Source organism: Lissotriton vulgaris, chromosome 2_2 (genome assembly GCF_964263255.1).
Source record: "Lissotriton vulgaris chromosome 2_2, aLisVul1.2, whole genome shotgun sequence".
NCBI classification, from domain to species: domain Eukaryota; kingdom Metazoa; phylum Chordata; class Amphibia; order Caudata; family Salamandridae; genus Lissotriton; species Lissotriton vulgaris.
The window spans coordinates 91866978-91886588 of NC_141688.1; positions in this window are offsets into that span (position 1 = coordinate 91866978).

Sequence of the window (19611 nt, forward strand, 5' to 3'; positions counted from 1 at the left end):
TAAACAGACACTTCCTAAAGAGAAGCGTTCGCAGTCTAGAAGAAGATCTCCCCAACGGGGAGGTAGGTCTCCACAACGTGAGCCCTCTGAAAAGAGATATAACCTTAGAAATAGGGATAATTTGAGAAAACCTGATAGATATCAAGACATTGATACACGTTCCTCTCGTACCTTTCAGACTTTCTCACAGAAATCCGAAAGAAGATGACGATCAGAACAGAAAGAAGAACGTGTGAAGTCCAAAGATGAATATCACGTTCCAAAAAATAAGAAAACTCAATTCACCAAGAAGAAAGTAGCAAGTGTAAAGATAAGACATGCTGAGGATCTTGAGGACACAACTCAAGAATGGGGAGTGGGCCCCGACAATGCTAGACAGCGCAGCAGAGGTAACCATAGCTCGCAAGATCTTGATGGATCATCTGGAAACAGTGGACTTGAATGAATGCATTCAAGTGGAAACTGCCAACACCAGGGATAGTGTACCCCACAAGTTATATGAAATAACACTCCAAATGGAGGGGAACATACCGAGGAAAATAAAAGCACTCGTTTGGGAAAAGCTTTCTAAAGATTATGACATTCTTCTAGCTGAAGAAGACTGGCCACCTGAATTTGTCAGGGAGTGCCCACATGGCGAAGAGATAATTATGCCAGCCTTCTCAAATCATATTTCAATTCACAAAAAATACACAATTGCCAGAAAATGGGCAGTAGCAAACCAGCGTACTGCACAAAGGCAGTATCCAGTTAAGCAAGAAGCTAAAAAATAATAGGTCAGGGAGATCTTAGATCAACTTGAATACCAAGGGGTGATTGAAACTTGCACCTCATCTATGAACAATCCTTTGTTTCATGTCTCCAAACCAGACAATTCATATCGTTTAGTTTTGGACTACAGACACTTAAACTCTTGTTGCAAAACTTTTTCAGTGCAAAATGCACACAGTGCAGCACTGATGAATAACATAGTGCGTAAGAAATATAAATTCCACATTATACATTTCAAATGGGTTTTTCTGTCAAAACATTGCACCAGAAAGCAGGTACTTGACCGCTTTCTCAATTTTGGGGACACAGCGACAATGTTGCCGTCTCCCCCAGGGATTCAAGAATAGCCAAGGGTTATTTTCAGCAAGAGTAACAGAGTTACTACAAACGTACGATGATGAGGCATTGTCTTATGTCGATGACATCTATCTCACAGACGACGATTTGAACGTGCACTTGAAAAGAGTGAACACCATAATACTGGCGTTCCCTTCTGAAGGGTACAAATTCAATTTTAAGAAATCACGAATTGCCCACCTCAACGTCCTATTCTTGGAATATGAACTCTCAAGTGAAGGCAAAAGCCTGGCAGCAAACTTTCTAGAGAAATGTGCGCTGTTGCAACCTCCAAAGACGCTGAAAAACTTACAGTCAATTCTAGGTTTCCTGAATTTTGGAAGAACTTATGTTCTAAACTACGCTGAAAGGGTTCAACCTTTCTACGAACTAATCAAACCTGATTTCAAACCAACTAATTGGACTCAAAATCACACAGACATTTTGGGTTCAGTGCAAACAGACATGCTTGCAAAAAACACAATTACAGACACGCAACAACGTGCGCAACCTTGTGATCCGAATCATCCCAGGAAGATGCGGATTCACTTACCTAACCTTTAATGAAGGTGAAAAGGTACCAATAGCATACAAATCATAATTGTACACACAAGCTGAAATGAAATTCACTTCTACAGAAAAAATTCTGACAGCGGTTCAAACTGCAGTAGCAAAAGAGAGAGCTCTTGCGCAGGGTAAACGCATAATGATCGGTACACCTATACCTGCCTTAGAGGCAGTAACAAAAGCAAGCATTCCCAATGCTAAGGCTTTACATCCGAGACGGATACAATGAGTTAACTCTCTTGCTGCAACAGACGTTGAATACGTTTTTGACTCATACTTGAAGACACAAGAATTTCTCCAATACGAACAAGAATGTCCTGTGCCGACTGAATTTCTGCCTCTAGAACATTACGGCTGTATAATTTATACAGAGGGTTCAGCACAACCCGCAATTGGGGGTAAACAATCCTATACTGCTGCATGTGCGATTGTTAAAGGTCGCTGGCGCAAAGCTAAATTTAGGCCGATGGTCACAAAAACTCAATCACTCAGAGACTGTACAGCTCAGCGAGCTGAACTCCAAGCTTTGAAGATGGCAATTGAAAATACCGATTGAGAATTCCCCACACTCATAGTGTGCGATTCGAATTACTGCATCCAGTCTTACAATGAATATCTGCAGAACTGGGTTCAAAATGGTTTCAAAGATGCAAAAGGTGGCACAATTAAGCATAAAACTCTTTGGGAACAAATAGTTCTATTACAGAAAGAACTACAAAAGACTCATGTGATTCATACACTGAGTCATCAGCGTGATGGCGTTCATGTTGCAGGGAATTCATTGGCTGATGAAGCCGCGAAGGCAGCTGTACAAACGGCTTCCGTAGCTGCAATCACTCAAAAACGAAAATAGACAGCGAAATAATGCAGGCTGTCACCGCTTCTGTAAAAGACAGTGGTAAAACACTCCCAAAAGGCTTTCCAGTAAAGTACTCATATATAACTGACTAGCAGCCCGCCCGACGTTGTCCGGGTATGAATTGCTGCCGGCCAGTAGTATATTGTTTTGTAGGATTTTGTTTTGATAGCATTTCTTATCTGTGACAGGCCTATGAAATGCTCCGATTCACAGTGCACTGCTGATGCACTCAAGAGTGCGCGTTCAGTAGTGTGTAAACTCGAGTTTCCCTACTTTATTTTTCCTTGCAATATTATATAGTGCGAACTCGACAACATGGCATGAGCACAATTTACATTACAGAAGAACACATTCATTTGTGGTAGGCACGGGGAGCCAAAGCGATTTGCCTGGAATCAAAGGATGTTGAGCTGAGATTCGAACGTAGCTCCCCAGCTCTAAAGTTCACAATTCTAGAACTTGTGGCGGGAGGTGTGTCTAAAAGTGTATGTCGGTGCTGGCCATCAATGAAAGAGACTTGTGCATTTTTCAAATGGGTGGTGAAAAAATATGAGTATGTTGCTGGAGATGTGGGCAGCCGTGCCACCAATGTACTTACCGGGGGAGGGTAAACGCCCATTATTCCGCAACTTTCTTTCGCCTACCATCACTCCGCATACTTTCATTACGAAAGTACCATGACTCCGCAATACCATTATAACGCATGGCATTACATTTTATATGCTTTTACCACGCATACATTTACAACGAAATTCGTTGTAAATGCATGAATGGTAAAAGCATGTTTTTTTTAATGTTTGGATAAGGTAAGTATTGGTATAGGGATATATGTTTTGGAGTACTGGGGTATATGTTTTGGGGTGTTTGGGTATTTTAAGGGTTCAGATATAGCTTTGGGTTATGGGGTACAAGGGTAGTTTTAGGGTTTAGGGCTAGGTTTGGGTTTTGGGGTATAGGGGTATTTTTAGGGTTCAGGGGTAAGTTTGGGTTTTGGGGTACATGGTTAATTTTAGGGTTCAGGGCTAGGTTTGGGTTTTGGGGTACAGTGGTATTTTTAGGGTTCTGGGGTAGGTTTGGGTTTGAGGTACAGGGGTATTTATAAGGTTCAGTGCTAGGTTTGGGTTTTGGGGTGCAGGGGTATTTTTAGGGTTTAGGGATAGGTTTGGGTTTTGGGGTACAGGGGTATTTTAGGGTTCAGGGGTAGGTTTGAGTCTTGGGGTACAGGGTTATTTTTAGGGTTCAGGGCTAGGTTTGGGTTTTGAGGTACATGGGTATTTATAGGGTTCAGGGCTAGGTTTGGGTTTTGGGGTACAGGGGTATTTTTAGGGTTTAGGGATAGGATTGGGATTTGGGGTACAGGGTATATTTATAGGGTTAAGATGGGTTAGTGTTTAAGGGTGTTGGGGTATTTTAAGGAGTAAGGGTGGGTTATGATTATGGGGTTAAGGGGTATTTAAAGGGAGCAGGGTGGGATTACCATACGATATGAGACATGGCATGAAGGGCGGAACGTACCACACGCCCCCAGCGTTTGTCATGCCCCCAGCACACGCCCACAGCACAATGCAGACACGCCCACAAGGGATAACTTTGCTGGCACAGTTCTTTTACCTTTTAAATGTATATGATGGGCGTCTGCATAGCCTATGTCCTTCTGCTGCAACTGCCCTTTCCAACGCTGTATTGGGTGTTGTGATTGGTGCTGTGGTTCATGAGATTACCCGCCTCAAAGGTTTGGGCTCTCTCTTTATTATATTAGTATGGATGCAAATAATATTCCTTTTCCTCGAATTCCTGGAGTGGGGGATAAGGCAATCCCAAACATGGAACATAGGTCAGGACTAATCTTAGCAGCACATAAAGGGCTCGCCTCTGCACATGCAGGTGTTTCCACCACAGTATCTTTACTAAAACAGAGATATTGATGGCCGCGCATGAGGAAACAAACTAGAAACTATGTTCTAGAATGTGAAATCTGCCAGAAGATGAAAGTCTCAACCATGAAATGACCTGCACAGAAGCCCCTTCTAATCTCAGATAAACTATTAGCGTGCGTTTACCTGGACCACTGTGGTCCCTTACAAAGGGATGGTAACTATAAATATATCATGGTCGCAGTGGATTCCTGCACAAGATTCATTTGGATGTGGCCTCAGCCCTCGGCTGACGCCGAACTGTTATAAAAGATTTGCGAGTCTTTATCGGCACATACGCAATCGGCACTCTACATTCCTACCCGGGTCCTGCGTTTAGCTCTCGGGCTTACAAGGAGGCCATGGCCAGCTTGGGCGTTGCATTTCGGTACTCAAGTCCATTCCATCCTGAGGGAAATGCGGTAGTGGAGTGAAAAAAACGTGACATAAAGCAATCTATAACAGCTAGGGTATTAGGTTCGGGTGACGGATGGGTCAAACATCTAATAAGTGTCCAACGTAGTCTTATTAACCTGCCAAGAAATTCTCTGGGGGGAATCACTCCATATGAACTACTATTTGATACTAGAATGCTCATCCAGGATCTTGATTGTTAAACTTCAGTGGTGGAACAAAAACCCTTTGATATCAAAGACCGTTTGACTGTTTTAGAGGACTTAAATGGAACAAGAAGAAGTCTGAGTAAGACAACAGAAAAGCCAACGACCACTGCAGAAAAACCACCTGTCCCAGCAAGACCTGTCTGGATTCCAAAGATTGGGGATCTAGTCAGGGAAAAGATCCCAGTGAAGAAGGAATTTGGGCCTTCTTACAGAAAACCAGTGCCTGTCTTGGCAATTCTTGGAACAAGATCAGTGTTACTACCGCCGCTTGCTGGTAAAAGGGAGAATAGAACAGTATCCATCGACCTGGTAAAACCACATCATGTGGCCGATAATAAGTAGTAGGCCCAGTGGACTCCAAAGATGTAGCAGACAACCAAATCTTGCTACAATCCAAGAGGTTCAAACTGAAAGACTAATCACCTTTGATAAACCTGCAGTGAGAAAAGAAGGACTATGCAACAAAGCCATGGAACTTGTGCCTCTTGAAACCCAAATAACAGAACGTCAAGAAACACCTGTCTAAAACGATGTAGCATCTGACTATACAAATATGTCAAAAGAAGAAATAGCTCCAGTGATTCGGAAAATACGGATGCAATCCCAACAATTGACAGAACTGCCTCTGGCTATTTTATCAACTTCGATAATTTTTCTGAGGATCCCCGTGAACCTGAAACAACGCCAGTCAATAAAACTTTCAACAAAAGAATAACAGAACTCTTTCATCACCTTGAAAAAACATATCTGATTTCACCATGGGTTGAATTTTGGATTGTTTTAGGTGTACCTTTTCTCCTGCTCTGGCTAATTCTTGTTTAAGTTTGGGAACAATGATAGATGGAAAATATAGTACAATGGACACAGCAAGTAAGAACATCAACTTGCTCCTGCAACCTTACAAATCATCTCATCGTGAGCGAAGAGACCTGTCATCAGTGAACATCACAGCCGTTCCTATACCTGGTGGTATAGCATGGGACACAACTGGTTATGATATTTATGGCCCGGTGGAACTGTTGAAGATTCCACACCAGTTTAAGGTTTCTTTGAGTGACTTTGTCGCACCAAGCACGTTTTCTGATGATTGGGACTTTGAAAATGTTAACAATATGATGTCAGATTTAGAAATGTCTGCTAGATTCACAGAACATGAATACTTAGAAGGTTCATCAGATTATGAAGAAATGTATTGCTTTCATCATTATGGTCACCATTATTTACACAAATCTGCAGACCCTAGAAATGTTTTACTTATAATCAATGGGAACATTGTCCAACACCGCCAAAGGGCAGCTCAAAAACATTTTATGAAAAGTTTCCATACTTCTCAGGTTATAGTGTCACAAATCCAGAAACATTTTATTTCAAAAATATGAATAAGACAGGAATGAAAAACATGTTGACCAATACTAAACAGATTTATTCTGCAAACTTTTATGCTCAGCTGCCTACATTAGGTTTTAACTTTTGGAAAGACAACATTGAGACAAAAACAGTCTGGGGCACAAAAGACTGCCAGGTGCCAGAAGCCTTATTCAGAGCCTGCATTATCCCAGAGCAAATAATGTTTTTAAAGGACACTATCCAACAAACATCTTGTCTTGGCTTAGCTAAGATGACAGATTTAAACAAACCGTCCTTACCTAGAGCCACACCTGACAGTAATTTAACTTCAGATGAGGAGGTAGACGTAAATTATATTTTACAACATAACAGAACTAATCCTGATTGGAAAAAATGGATAATCGGGCCCGTAGACACGAATAACTGTCAAGACAGATTCCTGAACAAAACACAGGGGTTCAAAATGAGCAGGCCAGATCCAAGATATTGCCAGAAACAACATCCACTCATAGTAACAACATACAGTGTAGGAAAACTATGCCTTGAGTGGCTTCAGAAATTCACACTTCCAGAAATAAAACAACACTTAACTTTACTAAAAGAAGGCGTTGACTTACGAGACTTCTTACTTGGATCTCGTAAACAACGTCAAAAACATTTCATATACGCCGGTATTTAACGCTGCTTACAATGAAGCATGGAAAATTACGCAAATGGAAACTGCAGAAAGAATACGAGAAATTGATTGTATTAATTTAGAGAAATCTCTCTCTGTAGTGGACAATGGGTTAACAACTCTGTCCTCCAGAATTTATTCTTTGGACAGCATTGTATCTTCTGCCATTGACATAATAGAGCAGGACTTGCTAATGTCACAACATGGCCAGTCTCAATTAAGTTCTATAATGCTGCTAAGCTGGACGTTACAAAATCTGCGTTCAGGCTATGTGCCATGGTGTCTAATCAATACCACGTCATTGTTTACTATGTTTAACCTTACAGATAAGCAAATCTCGTTGGCACAAAGAGGAGCAGACTATACAGTGCTGAGCATAGAAAAACTGGAAAGATTACCATTAACCGTTTCTGAGAAACCTGTCTTGGAATGGATAATACATGGCACCATCACGATACCAGTGACGATTTTCCAATTTCAGTATTGTCTACAGCATATACCAGCAGGCCTGTATGAAAGGTTGGGTAAAGGATACATTAAGTCGACCTGGACTTTACCATACACACACAAATGTTGGAGTGAGGGAAAGGAAGTATTTCTTTGTGGTAAAAATTGTAAGATGTCTTAAGTGGTACACTTTTGTGTCAAAGTATTAATTTACACGGAGCCTGCGAAGGTTCTTCAAATAACCGTTCTTGCCACCTGCACGGTTCACCAGCAGCAATGATAGAACCAATTTTCAGGCAGCTATACAATGGCAGCTACGTTATGCTCAATGATCACAGCTGTTGTGTCATGTTGCCAGGCAAAGCGTATCTAGTTAGTGTGTCAGCCAGGGTCACTTGTTGTATGCGAGTATTGTATCCAAAAAGCAAGACAGACAGGGAGTCGGCGTTATGGCCTTCACTGAATATCTCTTCTATACGAATTGATACTTTGAGCAGAATGAAAGCCATTCTTTTGCAAAAAACTATGCCACTGACCTCGTCTAGAGAAACGTATGATCTGCAAGTTGCAAGGACTTCTGCAGAGATACATGCATTATAATCAACAAACTGTCCAGTACATTTCGCAGAAATGTTAAGTCAGATCTTAAACATGTCTGATACCAGCAGTATTTAAGATGATTTTTTCTGGACTGTTAGCACCCTTTGAAGCAGTCCTCTGCATTTTTCCAAATTTCCTGCACTCTGTGTTGGGCGGCCTGCCTCTCATTTTGGGACTCGTAGCAGGAATTCTATTTTTATTCCTTCTGCTCCGATATGGCAAGTCCAGTCACCAACGATACCCAGACTACCATCGAACAAGCCCTCCTAGCCATGTAATATCGTGAAAGGATTACACAGATTCTTGGCTTGGCTCGTTTAAGAGATCTGAATACCACTTGGTTTCTTTCATTCAGACCAATCTGGCAAGATTGCATCTTACCTGTTCTACGATGCCTGCTTTGCGGAGAAGAATGCGTGTTGAACATCTGTCTTACACTTTGATCAGTACTGCCATCGGATGTTGACGCCTTACTAGGTCCGGTAACGACTCATGCATTGTGTTGCCCCCAAAGGATACCAATCCTGATGACGGCATTCATTGAGGTCTCACCAGTAAGTCTAACTGAGGTTGAGATATGAGGATCAACAGGCACACAGGTACCATCTGATATGAACATTGCTAACGTGGCACCTGGCGCTGACGGCGATGTTTCTCATCTGTGCACATTTGATCTACTTGATGAAGTAGTTCCACTTTCGCCTACTATGGTAGACGGTTTCTTTGCCAGCCTAGACGATCTGATGTTTTCTCCTGACACTGAGAATAACTTTTGAATCTTGAACATAGCGTTCCATGAACTCTGAAATCCGACCTTCGCTTTTTCAAAATAAACATTCTAAATTGGGAACTCTATTTTTCTACGATTCAATTTGAACTCTTTTCCAAATTAGAACTAATTATGGCACAGAGTAATCTGCTTAAAGTTGAACTATTCTTAAAGAACAGGAACTCATTTGAATACTTCCTAGAGACAATATTTAGCCTTGTCATCAAAACCAAAGAAGTTTATACATTATGCTATGGGATGGTCTCGAATTTTTTTCTGTACTTAAGAGCCATTTTGCATTACCGAAATCATACTTTATGCTTAGAATGACATCATTTCCTTAAAAGCGTACTGTAGAAAGGCTCATTTTTCATGAGCAATCATTTCAAGTGCATTTCATGTATATTGGGTGGGATTGTAAACACATGCATTAGATATGTTTAGTTGCTTACATATTAGGAAATGTTGAACATATCAAAGTGGAGTGGGTGTTATGTAGCGTTTTAGGACCCTAGTGTAATTTTCCAGATTCATGCCCATATATAGGTATAAATCACCCTATCCTTATATAGGCATAGAAATCATAACCATATTTTGACTTAGCCTATGCAGCCCAAATACGGCATGGCTATTTCCACTAGTTCCGAAAATCCAAAACGATTTCTTGGAAAAACCCGCCTTCAGCAGTCAGGGACTTCCCCCTGCTTGAATATTGATTTATCCAAGAACTCAAGGAGTTTTCAAAGAACTGAGTCTTTGATGACGTTATTATGTCCAACCGTACGTCATTCTCAGCACCTTCAAGGTATAAATATGCCCACATTTGCCCAGACAAACACACGGTAGTTTGGAGCAGTTCGACTATCTACTTGCCCGACGCCCTGCTGTAGCAAGTGCTGAAGGAAGCCGACCTTCCAGCTGACGCACTGAGAGAGACGCTGTCTTTTCTCTTGCCGAGAAATCCAGCTCCAGTGTTTCCAGGCTACCCTTGCGGGTTGCTGGGAAATCGAGTCCTGAGAGAGAGAGTACAAGACCTCCTTCATTCTAAACCAAGGTACAGAGCTGATTAGACCCTTAGAGAATTCTTAGAATAGATTCTTTGCAAAGAATACTAAAACTAAGCTACACCTCACTTACTTCTTCCCTTGTACTAGATCTAGGTTAGGTACACCGGGGTAGGCCTATTTTAGAAGCACCAGTCGAGTATTTTTAGTCTTTATGTATTAGTGTATGTATTGTATGGCTTAGAAACCATATCATGCTTTTACAGTATTATTTTATAATACTCTTCGTACTGTACGCATTGTACTTTATAACCAGTATTACGATTGTAGCAGTTCATTTCTTATGCTTGAGAAAGAAGACTGTTCAATAAATACCCTTTTATTGAAAATGCCGTCTCTCTCTATTTCTCTGCACCTCTGGTGAAACGAAGCATGCACGATTGACTGAGTGAAATAACTATCTATTGTTTCCGCGACTCTAGAGATTGATTTCTTATTCTTGGGAAATAAAGTTGTCATGTTTATGCGGTTGTCAGAAACTAATCCCTTCTTGTTTATTCGAGAAAGTTTCTAGTGACCTCTGAGCTAGCTGGCACTCACAATTAAGTCTAGTATATTCGATAGAGACCTAGTAGACCTCAGTCCTACGTCAAATCTGTAGGATATATTATTCCAATGCGCAGAGCCTATTGGGAATATAAGAACTACACTACAACAGCAGGGACGCCGCTTCAGCAGCGGGGCTTCTTTCGCAGCCGAAAAGAATACTAAAACTAAGCTACACCTCACTTACTTCTTCCCTTGTACTAGACCTAGGTTAGGTACACCAGGGTAGGCGTATTATAGAAGCACCAGTCGAGTACTTTTAGTCTTTATGTATTAGTGTATGTATTTTATGGCTTAGAAACCATATTATGCTTTTACAGTATTATTTTATAATACTCTTCGTACTGTACGCATTGTACTTTATAACCAGTATTACGATTGTAGCAGTTCATTTCTTATGCTTGAGAAAGAAGACTGTTCTATAAATACCCTTTTATTGAAAACGCCTGTCTCTCTATTTCTCTGCACCTCTGGTGAAACGAAGCATGCACGATTGACTGAGTGAAATAACTATCTATTGTTTCCGCGACTCTAGAGATTGATTTCTTATTCTTGGGAAACAAAGTTGTCATGTTTATGCGGTCGTCAGAAACTAATCCCTTCTTGTTTATTCGAGAAAGTTTCTAGTGACCTCTGAGCTAGCTGGCACTCACAATTGAGTCTAGTATATTCGATAGAGACCTAGTAGACCTCAGTCCTACGTCAAATCTGTAGGATATATTATTCCAATGCGCAGAGCCTATTGGGAATATAAGAACTACACTACAACAGCAGGAACGCCGCTTCAGCAGCGGGGCTTCTTTCGCAGCCAAAGCAGACCGCTAAAATCCAACAAACACAAGCACTTCATGCGGAAGGAGCCACAACTAGGTAGGTAATACTTGTCTTTAATCGCAAGGGTGCAAACAGGAGAGTTGTGATGAAGTTCACCAGCGTAGATGCAAGACGCGTTTCGGGATATCGTTTCCTTTCTTCAATGGCAGCTGAGTGTGAGGCAGGCTTCGTAAAGGGCAACTTATTTCCAAAATATCTCCCCAGTGGGCGCAGCCTCTCCCGAGGCCCTCTGGTATTTGTAGTTGTCCTTCAAAGCAAAAATAAAACTCCAGTGAGTCCGCTTGCCAAACATTGTCTTTTTCAAATTAAAACACCTCAGTGGGTTGGTGTAAGTCCATACAAACACCCTGCTGCTCGTAACTCCCTTGGCGCTGACCACCTTCCCGCTAATGTGAACACCATGTGGCCTCACAGCAGGGACGCCGCTGCAGCATCTATTTAGATGTATATTATATGTTTAGTGCTGTAGGTGGGCCGTCTGAAATGTCAATGTATGTATTTGTCATTTACTATTCATGTGCGTCATTGTTATATTTCTATGGATGGTCTTTTAAGTGTCGGAATTGTATTGGTGGTAAAAAAAATATTTCTCTTATGTATTGACATATGTTATGTCTTATGCGATCGTGTCAGCCCTGATGAGGTTCCTCTGTTCCTCTGTAGGAACGAAACGCATCGGCTGAAGGCCATTTTAAGATTTTGAATACAAATAAAGAAAACTGCTGGACTCATTTGGATGATTTTGATTTCTTTCCTGGTGCACCTACCTTTCTCACGAAAATATTTTTCTGGATCCCAGAAGAGCCTAACTGCAGCAGGCTCTGGAAGTGATTGCACAGAACATTAATTTTTCTAAAACAGGGATTGAAGTGCTGAACCTTTGGTCATCCGTTGTTGGGTTTGTGTTTTTGTCTAAATTGTCCAGTATTATGTTCATCAGCTGTTCTTTTTAAAAGAAATTTAAAAAATATCTGTTTTGAACAATGTAAACATTGTTCAGTACAGCAGTGTTGCCTGTTATTCTCTGCTTTAGAAGGCAGGCTGATAAGCCCAGCAAACAAAGGCTGGACATGCCTCCCATTGAAGTTCCTCTCTAGCCTTTCTCACTCTGTTCCCAACGTATGTAACCTTATTCTGTCATTATTGAATCTTTCAGAATAAACAATTACCGGAAAGAGCCCTGATACCCTTTTTACCATTTTCAGTGTGTGAAATTGTCCTCCTCAATTAATAATAATATTAATAAACAAGAAATCCTATTTTTCATGAGATTTTGTTCACATCTCAGCAATAACTATTTAGAACAGAAAGTTCATATCAGCTGGAATACTGTGAATATATACGAGCAAGTTTTATTATTACGTTGCAAAAATACTTTCATTAAGAAACATGCATGATATATGTATCACTTGCGTTTAAATAAGCCCTGTAAAAAATTATTTAAAAGGTACAAAACTGTCTTTATGTGCGATTGTTTCATACGTTTTCTTTTTATAATTAATCATGTAAAAAAAACAGAGTTTTCAGTGTTTCAATGGCGTCTTATTATTTTTTCCAAGCCGCTAATGGTTATTACTTGAAAAAAAAGACGTTCAGACAGTAGGTGAGCAAGGGATGTGATTTGAGATACTAGCTGATGATGATGGTGGAGCTGTAATGGCTTGTAGAACAGCACTGACTGAATCCGTGAACCCATATCTGTTTCTTGATGATGAACTGTGTCCAAATGACAAAGTGGACAAACTGCAGAGGCAAGTTATGTGTCTCTTGGCTCAAGACTGCCCTAATGTAAGGTCGTGGTTGCAGCTCAGATGGAGGTACCTGGTCCACATTTTACCTAGGGATTCTGGTCCCAAAGACGTTTTAAGGCGTGGGCAGATTGGGCTCTGGACCACGGCCCCAGACTTTATGGGGGGGGGCTGGCTGTTCTGCAGAGGCTTGCCCTAATGAACTTGAATATAGATTATTTTAAATACCATTTCTTTTAACTTATTTTTAACGTGGGTTATGTGGTAGAGTCTATTACAGATATTTTGCAGAGAAATGTTTATTTTTCAAGCAAAGACCATTAAAATAGTTTCATTGTGAGCTACAATAGGACTTTGCTACAGCGGGACTCCAGAAATAAACTCTAAATTGCCATGGCAATTTCTCTAATACCTCCGAAACACACATAACATTCAACAGTGGGGCCCATTGCACTGCATACTTACTCTGTTCATATAATTCAGCTTCAAAGATCTGGCCAACAACCCAGGAGTCCTACTATAACATTGGCGGAGTGTCTAAACCTATTAAACTATTTTTATTTACACCTGCAATATAAAGCATTTTACCATGGTTCCATTTTAAACACTATTTATTCAGACACACCACCATAATGGCAATGGATATGCTAGAACGAAAATTAGGCGTAGGAAGAATCAAAGACCAGCTTTCATATTCTTCATTTATCTAATTTGCATTCAAGGCAAGCCTTAGTATGTCAGACATTTAGCATTTATTTATTTATTTATTCAAGAAGAATTCTTTAACTTTATTTTCAAAATGATCATTTATTTTAAACCTCAAAAAATAGACATTTATTTAAAAGTTTAGCATGAGTTTAGCAAAGAACAGATAGTTCCAAGTTCATTCTCTCTTATCATCCCTAGCTAACACCCTCATCTTATCCTAACAGACCTGCAAAGAAAAAAAACAACCAGTCACAAGTTAAAGTTCTTACGTTCCAAGCAATCGATATTCAGCCTGGCAGCATCTCCAGAGGAAATCGAAAAGGCGACCCCTTCTAGCCAAAATCAGGGGTTTTTATACACTAAATCCCTAACTTGATCTATCTAAAAAGTAACTAACATCTCCAATCTGAACTCCGATTGGACAAAATTTGGGGTAGATGAGCACTTCCTCACCATTACCACATTTGTTTTTCACATGACTCAGCAACAATATAAGAGTCTTTTGTTAAGACAGTTTGTGACCTAGGCGCATCACACTTTTAGCAACATTGCCTTTTCTTCCCATGGTTTGGGCATCCGATCTTTCATGCTTGGCACCCATCCTAGGTTCCGGGTGAGGTAGCCTTGAACTCTCCCTCAAGCATAGTCAGCTCACTCGTGCTGGCAGAAATCTTTGACACGCCTGCGCAGACCAGTACCCACTCGCAGTAGCTCAGAGCGGCCATTTTCTCACTAGGCCTCACAGGCCACACTTGGAACTAGCATAGAAACAAACAAAAATCCATATTAATTATAGTAATGAAACCCATTCTGTTTACCTCCTACCATTCAAATATTTCCCATTAGTTGTTACTTAGCAATTAAGCCACATGAATGCGTTTTATACTTACATAATCGACCTTTTCAGCACAAAACGTTTTACAATAAGCACATTTAAATTGCGTTTTATTTAAACTTAAGCTGCGCATTAATTCACATCACAATGACAACATATAATAATTAATTATTTCACTCCATGCAAGCAAGATTAATACTCCCCATGTTTGTGAATGCATTTTACTCTAAAGTCGATTAATCAAACACATCACACTATTAGTGAATGTTATGTTATGGGACATTAATATCACGAGGGGTACACAAAATTTTGTGTTTTTCCACCTCGCTCCATCAATTCCCTCATCTGGTGATCCTATCACCAAATACTCTCTCAAAATTTCGAAAAATTTAGCAGAACATGTTTCAAGCGCTTCATATTAGTATGACCTATACTCTAGTATCTTTCTCCTTTATCTCTTTAAAAATTGTCTCTCTAACTTCTTCCATTTCTATTTCATTCTTTTCTCTTTCTCTAGCTTTTCTTTCTTGAATTGTCTTCTTTATTGACTTTCTAAAGTCTCTTTTACTTTTGCATATACAACATAACCTTATCAGAAAAATCACTATTACTATTACTGTTATTGGTATTAGTATTTTACCTACTATAGAACTACCTATTTATTGAAACCAATGTTTAATTGCTGTAAGACTTCTACCTAATTTCTCAAGGTCACCTTCAACCTCCAGTGGTTCAATCTCTTTATGTAAATTTGTAATATTTGTAATATACCTTTCTAAATTTTGACTTTCATCTGGGATATAAGTACAACAATGTTGCACTTTCAATATCCCACAGACTCCTCACTCTTTTGCTAAAAGTATATCAAGGGCAAGTCGATTTTGCATTACAATTGCTCTCATGGCAACCACTTCCGTATCAACCATCAGGAAACCTCCTGCTGTGTCTGTTGACAATCGATCAACTATTGTAGACAATTTTCGAATTCTGTTTGCATTGAATGAAATTCCCACTGCTGGTATCAATGCTCCAAAAACATCACATATTATCTCTAATACAGTCTCTCTTTTCTTTCTAATAAGAAACTTGCCTATCTCATGTTTATCATTAGTACCTCTATCTACATGAACATTTTTGGGAAAGACCAAACCCACATAGCAAGTTCCATACCAGTGGTCGGGCAGCTTATAGTAAGCTCTATTCCCACAAATAAAAAGAAACACCCGGGAAAACAGGATCTTTTCCTCCTTTAAATCCCCAACCTCCTATAATTCTATAGGTATCTTTGCATTGACTTGCACCCACAAAATAATTATCATACACAGTATTGTCTCTCCTTATACAAAATTTCCCTAACATCGGTGTATCTATATTTATGGCTACATTTACATTTTTATCATTCAGGTTTTCATCATTAAATGTCCAATATTTTGATTTTTCATGTTTAACTTTTTCACTTCTCTTATAAGCCACTCTCCTCTCTTCAACCATAGCTAGGAAAGCCCTTTCCTCTGTTCTTAATTTACATGTCAAATTATGTTTAAAAGCAAACTCATGAGATAATTCTTCCATTTGCAAAAAATATTCTCCCATAACTTTTCCAGGTCTCTTTTTGTTCAATGTATTATCAATCTTTAACTTAGCAAAAATCTCATCTGTGTTTGAATAATGATATTCCAATCTGATAAAACAGGCTTGCAATTACACTACAAGTTACTCCATATGTAAGAGGAAGGTGATGATACGTCACACCTTCTGACACTGATGCAGGCAATTTTACACAAACATAACAGTCGTCAACATTCATAGTGTGAATATATTCAAGCAATAACCTTGAAAACGTATTCTGCGAATAGTCACTAATAGACTTATCCTGATGCAACTCTGGTTTATACACATGAGTCTCATGAACCTCCACTTTCTCACTTGGTATATTCAAACTTACATTTGATTTTAATTTTGTCAAATTATCCTGGAAAGGAATCACAATAGCTAAAATTATCCATAATATCATCAGTAGTCCTATACAAATCGAGCAACATCTACACCATTTTCTAAAAATAGAACACTTTGTTTTATGATTATTTGTCGGCATTTTCTTTAAAAATGTTTCTTCTACCTTGTGTCACCTATAATTCTTACAATATTAGTTAACTAACAGTGTTTCTTCGACCTTGTGTCACCTATTCTAATCTATATTATAAGTTATTTCTCTAACAAGTTTTCTTCGACCTAATGTCAACTCCGACCTCTTCTATACTTACAATATCCGTTTCACAGGACTACAGGCTTTTGCTTAATATCATATACTTTGAATACCAATAATTTTCTCTTATGCTGACCTTTCTACTCACTTTTCCCAATAGCTTTTGGGCAGTACAAATCTTCTTGACTACTATTAACCTCGGCAATGAATGGTAGAACTATATAAGTCCACTCAGGCGATTTGTATTTTTGGTTTGGCCGTCTTACTCTCTTTGGCCTTTGAACAACCTCTATATTCTTATCCAATGTTTCTTTCTGACTGGTAATCTCATTCACCTGCTCTTCTATCTCTTTTGTTTTGTTTACAAGCTTGAATCTTAATCCACCAGTTTCTTTAGGCCAATTGTCTCCTTTGCGGAATCTCTTGGTCTTTGGCTCTATTGTGTTATGCTCCACTCTCCAAGCTCTTTTTCTTGGACTCTTTCTTAACACAATTTCATCTGAACTGTCATCTGTTTCACTTTCTGTATCCTCGGCTGTGTCATTGATTATGATTTTCACAATGTCTTCATCTTCATCTGATTCAACCTTCTTTTCTGTTACTCTGTTAGGAACACCTTTATAACTGGTACTCGGAATCTCGTCTTTTTCGTGAGTCACTTCCTCTTCCCCAGTCTCAGGATTTTCGTTCCTGCCTTCAGAGTGTTCAGAATTCTCCTCAGCTCCTTCTTCTTCAATGACTTTATCTCTGCTTGCTCTCGCGTCTTTACTGGTGTCTGTCTTTACCAATTCTTGACCTTCAAGTTGATCTTTGAAATCTGGTATCTCCACACTCTCCCTTTCACCTTCACCTTCAGACGCTTCTGATACTTCCAGATGTGGACGTTCCTGTCGATCTTCAGTATCTGGATTCTCTTCTGATTCAGCTTCAGAATCAGAGTCAGTTGTACTTTCACCGTCGTATGGGTATTCAGGTGCAGGCACACGGATGGTGTGGCTAGCATGTACCCACCTCTTTAATCCAGCACACTTCACTGCAGTAGTACTGACCAGGATTACCTGTCATGGCTTTTGTCACCGAGGTACCAAACAGTTTCCTCTGTTATGTACTTTCACTCAAACCCAGTCTCTAGGGACTAGATCATGAGATGGATTTTTCTCTTTAGGGTTTGATTCAGTTCCCACCTGGTGGAGCACAGAAGTCACTACATCAGACAGATTTTTGCAGTAGTCCAATATGATATCATCATTTATTGTCAGCAATTTGTTAACAGGTACATAAGCTTGTCTCATAACCCTGCCCATCAAGATTTCATGGGGACTTAATCCAGTTTTCCTGTCAGGAATACTTCTCAGTGTCATCAAAACAAGTGGCAAGGCATCTGGCCACTTAAGTCATGTTGCCAAACACATCTTTGCAATTCTGTTTTTAATCGTTCCATTTACCTGCTTTACTACCCCTGAAGCCTCAGGTCGGTAAGCACAATGCAGTTTCTGGCGAATATCCAGAGCCTCACAAATCATCTGCATCAACTCATTTTGAAAATGTGGTCCGCGGACCGATTCAATGGTTATCGGGAAACCAAATCGTGGTATGATCTCTCGTAAGAACAATTTGGCTACAGTTATTCCATCATTCCTTCTAGTGGGAAAAGCTTCAACCCACCGAGAAAACAAACAGATTATCACAAGCACATATCTAAGCCTATTACATGGGGGAAATTCCACAAAATCCATCTGTACTCTTGTGAATGGACCACCCTCCCGTCCTATGGTTCCCAAACTCACAACAGTTCTTCTGTTTGGATTGAATTGTTGGCACACTAGGCACCTTTGGCACAAACGTTCAGCAATCATTCTGAATTTAGGGTTATACCAAGTTTGTCTAAAAAGACGAATCATGGCATCCCTTCCAATATGGGCCTGACCATGGTACATTCGTGCCATGTCTGAAATCATGCTATCAGGCATTACTGGTCTTTCATCTTTGTAAACCCAGATTTCATCTTTTTCTCGCTGTCTACATCCTGCCTTTAACCAAATATCTTTTTCTTCTGATTCTGCCTCCTCTTGCATCTGCTTCACTTCCTGCCATGTCTCAACTACAGTGGTTAGCATTAAAGGACTCGGAACATGTTCTTTTGTTTTGTCTCGATTGATTGAAATTTGGTTCTTTGCGCAATGTTTAGCAATGGCATCCGCATAATTATTTCCTTTAGAAATATAATCCTCATTCTTTTTATGTGCTGCACATTTTACCACAGCAATTTTTGCAGGTAACTGAATACCATCAATCAGTATTTTCACAAATTCAGCATTTCGAATGGGTGTTCCCGCAGAAGTTAAGTAACCTCTTTGAGACCAAAGCTGTCCATAATCATAAACAACTCCATAACCATACTGGCTATCGGTCACTATGGTTACTTTCACCTCTTTTCCTAGTTCACATGCTCGTATTAAAGCAATCAACTCTGCTACTTGAGCAGAATGAATTCCTTTCAAACAAAATGCTTCCAACACTTCTGCTACCGTGCAAATGGCATAAGCAGCACTCAAAATACCACTTTCTGTTCTTAGACACGATCTATCTACAAACATCACATAATCTGATTCAGGTAATGGCTCATCCCTAATGTCTGGCCTAGGTTTTGTGCAGTACTCAAGAACATCCAAACATTTATGATCAAGTTCACCTTTCTCTTCTGCTTCAATAGTGTCAGGTAGTAATGTAGAATGATTAACATTCACACATCTGGCAATTGT